Genomic DNA, 9,084 nt, shown 5'->3' with positions numbered 1-9,084 from the left:
TCCACTGGGCATTCCAGTATGTGTGCCCCATCGTTACAATATTGAATGGCTTGAGTGTTTTTTGTTTTATAAGCCATATCTCATTTACTCCAAAAACAGTGTTGGCATCTTCAGGACTGTGTGGGACCAAAGAGTTCGCTTCCTTTACCAGGAGACCGACACTAGTACTTTCACAGCTTTTTGAGGAGGCGTTTGCAGATCCTGGCCTGTGTCTTCCGGAATCGTTGCCGACTTTGTCCTAAACTTGAAGGTGGTGTGATGTATAGAACTGAACCCTTGCTAGAGGAGCTGGCTGAGCAGATCAGGGTAGCACGAGTGTGGTGGCTCCCTGTGCGGAAGGCTGCTGAAGAAGGGGCGTGAAGCAGCCAGCACAGGGTTCAGTGAGAGTGGGGCAGATTCCTTTTCCAGATTTCCTAACAGGACAGAAGCTTTATTTTTATCCCTGTTGCCCTTGAAGTCTCGGGTTCTGCAGATGGTGTGACTTCAGCTTAATGAGAACTTGAGAGATTTGACTCAGTCTGCAGCCTGTCTTCCTGGACACTCTGCAGCGTTGCTCAGTTCACTGAAGTTCAGCCTTTGTCTGGCCCAGCTGTTTGGCTCTGTTGTTGGGTGTTCAAAGTTACAGACATACACTTTCCAGCTCAGATTGTTCCTGGGTATGCTTACACTCCAAACCGCTAAGTTTGTCTGTGAAGGGCCTCTGATTAACCGCTGGGACTCAGATCTGGCCGGTGGTGTAGGTGTATGTTGAAACCCTCAATAAAAAGTGTGGTGCTATCCTTTGCCTCATTGATTGCAGCTTCTCACTGCAGACAGTAGCCTTGTTTCCTTAGGGATCCAGGGCAAACTCCCTTAAACCCTGGGGGAAGGATTGCTTTCTTGAAGGAAGGCTGAGTACCAGCAGCTAAGAAAACACTTGCCATATGAGTTTGTTTGAGGATTCTGGGTCTTCCAGGGCAGTAGGGCTGCTTTACATCTTAAACTGAATTACGTGCATGGCGAAGAGGATGAGTTCAGTGATGTGAACAACCACAGTGTTCGAGCATCAAGTAGCTGGATTTGTATGGGAGTATAACTTCTTTGCCTTTCTCTTTCTGTCTTTAGCAGCTGTAAAGTCATCCTGACTGGATTCATGCAGGTTTGTCCAGTTCAAATGTGATAGGATTAAGCAGAGCGAAGGGAAATGGGACCAGTGCAGGAAATTTGGGAATGCACTAAAAGGCCATATGCTTTGTTTTGTTTGGACTTGCAACTCAAAAGGGAAATGTAATACTTCCTGAGGATCTCCTTTAAATGTCCCCACTTGACCTCCACAGCACATGGATTTTAGCTGGAAGAAATGCAGTCTTCTGGTTTTACTTACCTCTCACAGTATCTGCAAAACCTAGTGCTCTGCTGAGGCCTGTGCCGAATGCAGTAAAAGAAATGAAGCAGAAAACTTGTGTAAGAGCTGCAACTCGGGGAGTAGTGCTCGTTGGGTGTTCAGAAGATGTTCAGAAGGCCCACCTCAGCCAAGGCTTTCCCATACTGACCTTCCAGTGAAGTGGCATCTGGCTTTATGAGCAAGAGAGGTGTTAAGATTGGCACAGGTCAGCACGCCACTGTAGGAGGTAGAGATTCTTTTGCCAGTATGGAGAGCTTCTCTGGGGTCTGTGAGATCCGAGTTTGTAACGTGCTGGCTTATTCTTCTGCACTCGCTTTGACCAGGGCATGAGTCACTCCTCAGTGTCACCACCTCGGGGAAGCTTGTGGTTTTAAATGAGGGCTTCTTTTTTTACATCATAACTAAAAATGTCGAGTCAGCCATCCTCCCTGAAGTGGTTTCACACAGGAGCCTTTTAGACTATGTCCCAGAAAGCTACCAAATTTTGTCTACTTGGGATAAAGATACGTGAGCCCCAGGTGCTTAGGCTTCACACTGAGGTCTGCTGTGTAGTGTTCCTGGGCTGGTGTGTTTTCTCTGACTCCTTTTTCTTTGTGGAATGAGAATTCAGTGCTGCAGAGCCCACTTCAGAGAATAAACACTCTCCTCTGGGTATCCAGCCTTCACACACTGAGCAGTCTTGCACCAGTTCGCACAGTGAATGTGAACAGCCTTGTCAGTACAAGTGACAAGCAGTTTTAAGAAATGAGTATCGGTGTGGACTAGTTGCTGCTTCTGCTTTCCAGCAAAACCCTGCTAACTGGGTCAAAGATACTTGCAGTTCTGTTAAGGGAGTAACTCAGGTTTGGTTTTACAAGTTCTCTAGGCAGAACTGGACACCTGCCTCCTAAACAGTAATGGAGGAGATTAAGTAAATGGATATTCCTCTGGAGCGGCGTTATTTCGCTCTCCAAACGAGCACCTGAAAGTCAGCGTTCCTTTTGAAGCCTTTGGTTTCAGGGAGATGACTGAATTACCTGACAGTTGAACCATGGTACTGTTCAGGTTTGCCTGAACACATACTTTGAGTGAATCCTTTCTTTTGCTATGAAACAGGAAGAATGGTTAGTCCTCTAGAGCCTTGTCATTTCCCTGAACAAGTAAGGAAAGAGAGGGCTGGGAGTGGATTGTTAGCACAACCCATGGCAGCCTTTGTCATGAGCAGCAAGTCCTTGAGACCTGCAGAGCTATGGATTCAATCCGTTAATAAAGAGGGGACTGGAGCTACTTCTTCCTGCTATATGTTTTGCCTTTTTCTATTGTGTCAGCAATTCCCAGCTATTCCCTTTCAGTCAGCAGTAGTTAACAAGTTCCTTTCAGACATTCAGATACTAGTGCTTCTGGTCCATGGCTTTGGCTTCCTTGTGGTTTGCTTTTTGATAGTTAAGATGTAAAAGACTGAGACCTTCTACAAATAAATTGGATGTGGCAGCATTATTGATTCCAGTGTATTTTTTTTTTCCCCATGAGAAATAATTACCTAAAAGCAAATCCGTTCCTTCTTTCTGCATACAGATAATGTACAGGAGGACAATATTGCCTGCTGCTTCCTTTCTCATTTTCAAAAGCCTTACCCTCACCAACCCCAAAATACACTTGGTGAACGAGGAACCTTGGCTTGCATTCAAGAGCAGGAGCGTGCATGAGGTGGGCTGGTTCAGAAGAGTGTGCTACTGAGTCTCCCGAGTACAGATGTTCCGAACACGCATGGCTGATCTTTTGGATACAGCTCCACTGCACTGTGTAGGATTGGGCACTGCTGTTACCCCATGCCCAGAGGGAGAAGTGTAGAGAAACAGCATGCAAGAGCACGCCGCAGTCAGGCTTTCGAATTTCACAAATGCTTACTCCGTGACAGTTATTTCCCCACCTTGGCTGTAAAAGCTCGATCTCTGATCAGTCCTAATTGGTGTCTGTGTTTGGGATTAAGGCTGCCTCATAGTGAGATACCAGGCAGAGCATTTTCACCTTGCCCATTATAAAATTATTATAGTGTCCTCATTTAAGGAGGCTGTGCAATCAGTTAAAGAAATGCTTAAATGCGACATAATTGGAAATGACCATTTTAAGAAATGCATCTCTCTAAGTCAGCAGGTTCCTATTAGTCGTCATTCTGTGATGCACATCTGCTTAAGATCATAGTCTTTACCTCATTCAGCTAAAACCTAAGCTGGCTGTTGCTCCCAAGGAAGAGAACACAATTACAAACCTCTTTGAGAACTCCCTTCTGTGCTTCAGCTCAGTGGCAGAAGAATCTGCTTTCTATTAAAGTGATAAATCGCATAATTGGAGGTGTAAGCAACCCCCGCTATGAAATTTGTCTTTGTCAGATACATAAAGCATTGATTTTCTTTGTTTGCTGGTTCAAAACCCCCACTGGCATGAAGCTGTAGTCTCCCCTCGCCCTGCTACCAAGCAGGGGTTTGTGCTAGCACAGCTGGAATCTTTCACATGTGTCCACCTTGGGCTCGCACTGGAAAGCTTGGACTCTTCTGCCTGTGGGAATACCCCTGCCCTCTTTCCCCCGTGTGTCAGCCACTTAGACTTTCCAGTGGATCCTATTACGCGAAGGATTTTATTAAGTATACAGTGATGAATTTATCCTCTGGAATCCTATTACTGACCCCCTGAGGTGAGTCATTGGTGTCCCCCAGCAGATGTAATCACCCAGTCGTTCCTAAACACAGCTTTAGTGTCAAGCTCCGCAGGCTTTGCACTGATTGCCCCCAGGAGCAGGCTGATGGTTATCCTGCTGCACGCACCCGGCCCCGGGGAAGCCAAGTGCCACGGGCTCTGCTCCTGCAGACTGCAGGATGATGAGAAGCGCTTCTCTTGGAGCACACGGATCGGTTAACAGTGGAACCTGCTGAAGGCCGTGCCAGAGGGTAGAGGCAGCCTTCCTGCCTTTCTGTAGCTGTCGGTGAGAGCAACAGCCAAGCCCCTGGAAACAGCCCCATCTTTCTAATCACATTGGTCTGTTTCTTGTCAGCCCTTTACCCTTCATTTTCCATTGCTCTTTCTGTCTCCTACTTTTTCTCTTTTCTGCTTCCCTTGTCCTCTGCCCACATCCTGCTTTGGATAATCCGGCCCTGGGCGCTCAGACGTGTGAGCCAAGCCTTTCTGCGTGCCCTGAGAACGATTGCCACGCTTGTACCCTTCCTTCTAGGTCTTTACTGTGAGCCTGGAAATGCTGTTGGACCAAGGGATTAGCAGCCATGAGAATAAACATTTCCACCACACAGATTTCACTTCCTATGATCCACTTCCCAGTCTAAGAGAGCTAAAAAACTTCTTCCCGAGTATGAGCAGCCTCTGCACATGTCAAGTTTCTCCTGTGCACGGAAAGTTGGAGACTTGCTGCTTTGTGTTTATGCCTCTCTTCCCTAGCCATAGCCCATTAACATCATCTCAGTCTCTCTCTAGATGGCTCTTTGCCATTCTTCATCTTATTCAGCAATCTGGATGCATAGATGTCCACTTGGTTTTTTTCAGCAGCCCCAGGAGACACCAGTTTTCACATGTCTGCATGTCTTTATTTTGCTCCTTTTTTTGTTCCCTAGCAAGGTTGCAAATGGCTCAATACTACGTATATACTAATCTTCATGAAGATTTGTGTAAAAATAGCTTAAAATTCAGAGCAAAAATTTTCATGTCGGTTTTATAGCAGCCCCAAAACAGGCCCCCTCAGAGGCTCTCACCTGAAAGAGGGTTTCCTCATTGGTGTCAACCAAAATGTTACTCAAGAGCCCATCCAGGGCCTAACCGCCCTGACGTCATGGTGAGCCTGACTGGGATGGAGCAGGGCCTTCTCCCGGCTCTGCCTGCTGCCGCACGTGCTGGGGCAGCTGGTCCTGCCGGCACAGCCCTGAGGAGGGGCTGGGAGCACTGCTTTTGCCTGCCCTTGGCCGGCTGCCGTGCACGGTAGGGCCAGGGCCATTGGCAAAGTGTTGCTGTCCTGTTGGGCAGCCGGCTGGGTCTGGCTGGCAATGAGGAGTTTTCCAACGGGAGGAGAAGCTGTGGGAGGTAGCAGTGAAGTGGAGGTGGCAGCACTCTGCAGGGTGTCCCAAGGAGGTAATTTCTGGAGTGAATATGGCTTTGGTCCCTGATTTTCTGAGCCTGTGCTTCTGCAGAGGCTGTAAATTGTTTATTTCTGGAGGTCGTAGTTGTTTTTCACACTACCTGTGGTGCTTGTGGTTGGCAAAACACCTCCCATGCCCAAGAAACCATTGGGCCATGTGGCAGCATGTTCAGTAGCTTTGTCCCCAGCCAGTTCCACGTCACTGAAGAGTCACTGCTAGCTGCTCCCTTCTCTGGTCTGTGGTAATTACGGCAGGAAAAACGACTTACTTCTAGTTCATTATAGCACGCTTTGGCAGCATGAAACCCAGTGCTGCTCTCACCATCTGTGGGCCTGAGCCCAAGGCTTGCCCATCCTGCCATCATATGGAGCGGTACCATGGCCTTGCAGGGATGCTGCAAGGCTTGCTAACAGCGGCTGCTGCTCCTGCATTGTCCCTTGTGCTGGATGAAGTTCATCTGCAACACTTAAGTGAAAAAAATTAAGACATCTCGAGTTCTGACAGTTCTTCCATTGTAATTAAGCTGCCTGAAAGGATGCCTCAGGGAGAGCATCCTTGGCTATTTATGGCACTGGCCAAGGGAGAGCTTCCTTCTAACTTCTCTATCTTATAACCTATAAATTGGTTTTAATAGCTAATCTGTCACCTCAGGTTCTTGTATCAAAAAAGATGGTTTCCCTATTAATTTGAATCAGCACAGCATATTTACAGTTCCTTAGTGTGGAAATACTACTCTGTTAATGCTGCTGATCACAAAAATAATTTATCACCTTTGCTCTCTGCCTCTCGCTCTGGCCCATAGATCTTCCTGACTTAGCGTTACTGTTTCAATCCTGATACAATTTTAGTAAAAATAATCTTCAGGAAGATTTCTCCTGCCACTGTTTTTGAAAGTCGTGAAAGACTCGTTTCTTCAGGGATGCCATTTCAGTAGCAGAACGTGCTTCCAGTTGGGAGGTATTGAGCCAGCTCTTGTCCTGTAGAAGAGATTTTCTGATCCACTTTCTTTTTACATCTGCTTTCTAGATAGTGTGGCCAGGAAGAGGTTAATCATTTGCCTTGGAGAAAGGAATTAAAATTCAGCATCTGTGGGGCATAGCCAGTGTGCAGGTGGCATCCAAGCAGGAATATACAGGTTTATCAAGGAGAGGCGAGTCTCCAGAGGAAATTCCCAGGGTGAGGGAAAGCTCTCTAAGCTGTGTAGCTTCTGGTGGAAGGTGTATGACTTCGCAGAGAAAAGGTGGCAGAACTGATGCTGGGTGGGTTGGCGAGGTTCATGGCCACTCCGCACACCGATGGGAAGCCACCACCATCCCTTAGCTGCTCCAGCTGCTTTGTTTGTTTTCCTGCCAAACTGGATGCCAGTGTGTGTTTCTGTGCACTTGTGTGGAAGAGGCAGCTGCTTAGAACAGTTAGAAGAGGTGGCATTGCTCTTGCAAGGCATCTGCTTGCTGTCTGAGCCTTCTTGTGGGGTTGTGGTCCGAGTTACGTCTCATATGTAGTGAAAGTGAGAAAGGAACTCGCTTGCTACATCTCATCTCGCATTCCCAAGGGTCAGTCTGGTGTCTTTATCAGTGGGATTGCACTGAAGCCTTTCTCCAGCGCCGTGGTGTTCAGACTGGAGGTTGGCGTGACCTGTGAGATGCTTTCAGTGGCAAACCTTGCACTTAGATACGGAATCCCATCTCTTGGGAGAGCTCTTGGTGCTGTGCCTAGGGACGTTGCACCCAGAATGGTAAAGTGTGCTTTAAACGGGACGCACCAGGACCAGCTGCGTTAAGCCACCCAAGTCGCAGCAAGAGGGGAGTAGCACAATAAGATAGAAGGTGGCTCCAGAGGCTGAGCTCGGGCAGCGAGCGCAGGGGGAGCATGCCTTTCTTCCCAGCGCTGGAACAGCTGAAGGCACCCACCTCCTTGCAGCCTGGTGTTGTGGTCGAGCTGCTCTTCCCCCCATCACACCGCTCAGTGCAGAGATCTTGCCTGTTAGGGGATCTGAACAGGTGATTGGGAAGCTCAGTGTCCGCTGCATGAACAGGAACGCCAGCCTGAGGATGCATTGGGAGTGCACAGCCAAGGATGGGAAGAGGCTGCCTCCTCGTTGGTAACACGGGGTTATGCTGTTTCGAAAAGCAGGGACGTGTGTCCTGAGATGCTGCATCACCATCTCGGGTGGAAGGATGGACTGGATCTTTCCTGAGCTAGAGTGCTAGGGAAGGGTGAGACCAATCTCCATGCAGTCTGACGGCTCCTTTATGGAGGTTTGGAAAAGATGGCTCTTGTGGAACTGGGTCACAGCAGCAGCTGGGTAGCAAAGGAAGTGCACATGCAGGGACCGTGGAGGACTCGGGGTCAGGGCTTTGGCACGAACAGCCGTGCTGAGGCAGCAGATGTGCGTTAGGCAGCAGGAACACATCCCTGCTCCTGGCTGCTTGCCCTGCTGTCTGGCTGCGTCTGCTCGGCTCTGCCAGGTGGAAGGAAGGCCTGCATCCTGGTAGATGCAGTGGGCAACAGATTCTGATTCTCAGATAATTTGTCTTGTTCAATACAGCTGTTTCTCGGTGGTTAGAATTCAGGTTTTCTAATAGCTGTATTTATTTAAGGTATCCCCAGAGTGCAGAGGTTCCAGCTGCTGAAATGCTGGTGTCTTTGCTGCAGTCCCAAGGTTGTTTGGGGCTCAGTAACAAACGGTGTTGTGCTGGAAGGACCCTGATGCTGCACAGTAAGAACTGCGCTTTTCGGAATGTGGTTCTATTGGCCAAGCAGGAGTGTGTGAAGGTGTTGGTGGCTGCACTCTGGCCTGCGGGTGTTGCAAGGTTAGCAGCAGAGGCATCTCCCTTCTCCCAGCTGAGTGCTGGCTAGTTTTCCAGCTGCAGGTATTCGATGGCTATTTCCATGTATCCTGGAAAGAGGAGACTGCAGAGTCCTCGTGGTGGCTCAGCCAGCAGCCTGGATATGTCAAGTTACACATTCTGCTGCTGGTCCCTGACAGTGCTTTGGCATCAGCTTGCAGGGTCTCAGGAGTCCGTTGCTCTGATGGGAGCTTACTGGGTGGAGGGTGGAACACAGCAGGCAGTCCTTTGCAATGTTCTCTGCAGGTGAACAGCATTATTTGTCTGCTTTCTTAAGAGCTGCCATACACAGGATCGTTTGATGTTAGCAGGACTTGGGTAGATGTTCAGGTTGTCATGAGAGGTGACCTGAGGTGTGTCTGCCTATGGGAGAAGTGCTGCTCTGTGGGACAGCTCAGGCTGGTCCTGGAGCATTTTTCTGCAGAGATCACTTTCTCTGTTTCTTCAGTGGTCTCTGCATCTTTGCAGTGCCGTTCTGCCCCTCAACCAGCTACATACACACTGTACACTTCAGAGGAAGAGGTGATCCGGTTGTCATGAGAGGTGACCTGAGGTGTGTCTGCCTATGGGAGAAGTGCTGCTCTGTGGGACAGCTCAGGCTGGTCCTGGAGCATTTTTCTGCAGAGATCACTTTCTCTGTTTCTTCAGTGGTCTCTGCATCTTTGCAGTGCCGTTCTGCCCCTCAACCAGCTACATACACACTGTACACTTCAGAGGAAGAGGTGATCCCAGC

General features: G+C 48.7%; 1 protein-coding gene across 1 annotated transcript in view; it reads left to right on the top strand.

The window, feature by feature from the left end:
• Nucleotides 1-9,084, top strand: part of TTC28 (tetratricopeptide repeat domain 28) — a gene marked incomplete at its 5' end in the record, with an annotated part of 66,743 nt that overhangs the window by 12,924 nt on the left and 44,735 nt on the right. The window lies entirely within an intron of this gene.

This window comes from Eurypyga helias, unplaced genomic scaffold (genome assembly GCF_000690775.1).
Source record: "Eurypyga helias isolate BGI_N326 unplaced genomic scaffold, ASM69077v1 scaffold1498, whole genome shotgun sequence".
NCBI lineage: Eukaryota > Metazoa > Chordata > Aves > Eurypygiformes > Eurypygidae > Eurypyga > Eurypyga helias.
Note: the sequence above shows the minus strand (reverse complement) of the source record. Positions and strands in the feature narration are given on the sequence as shown.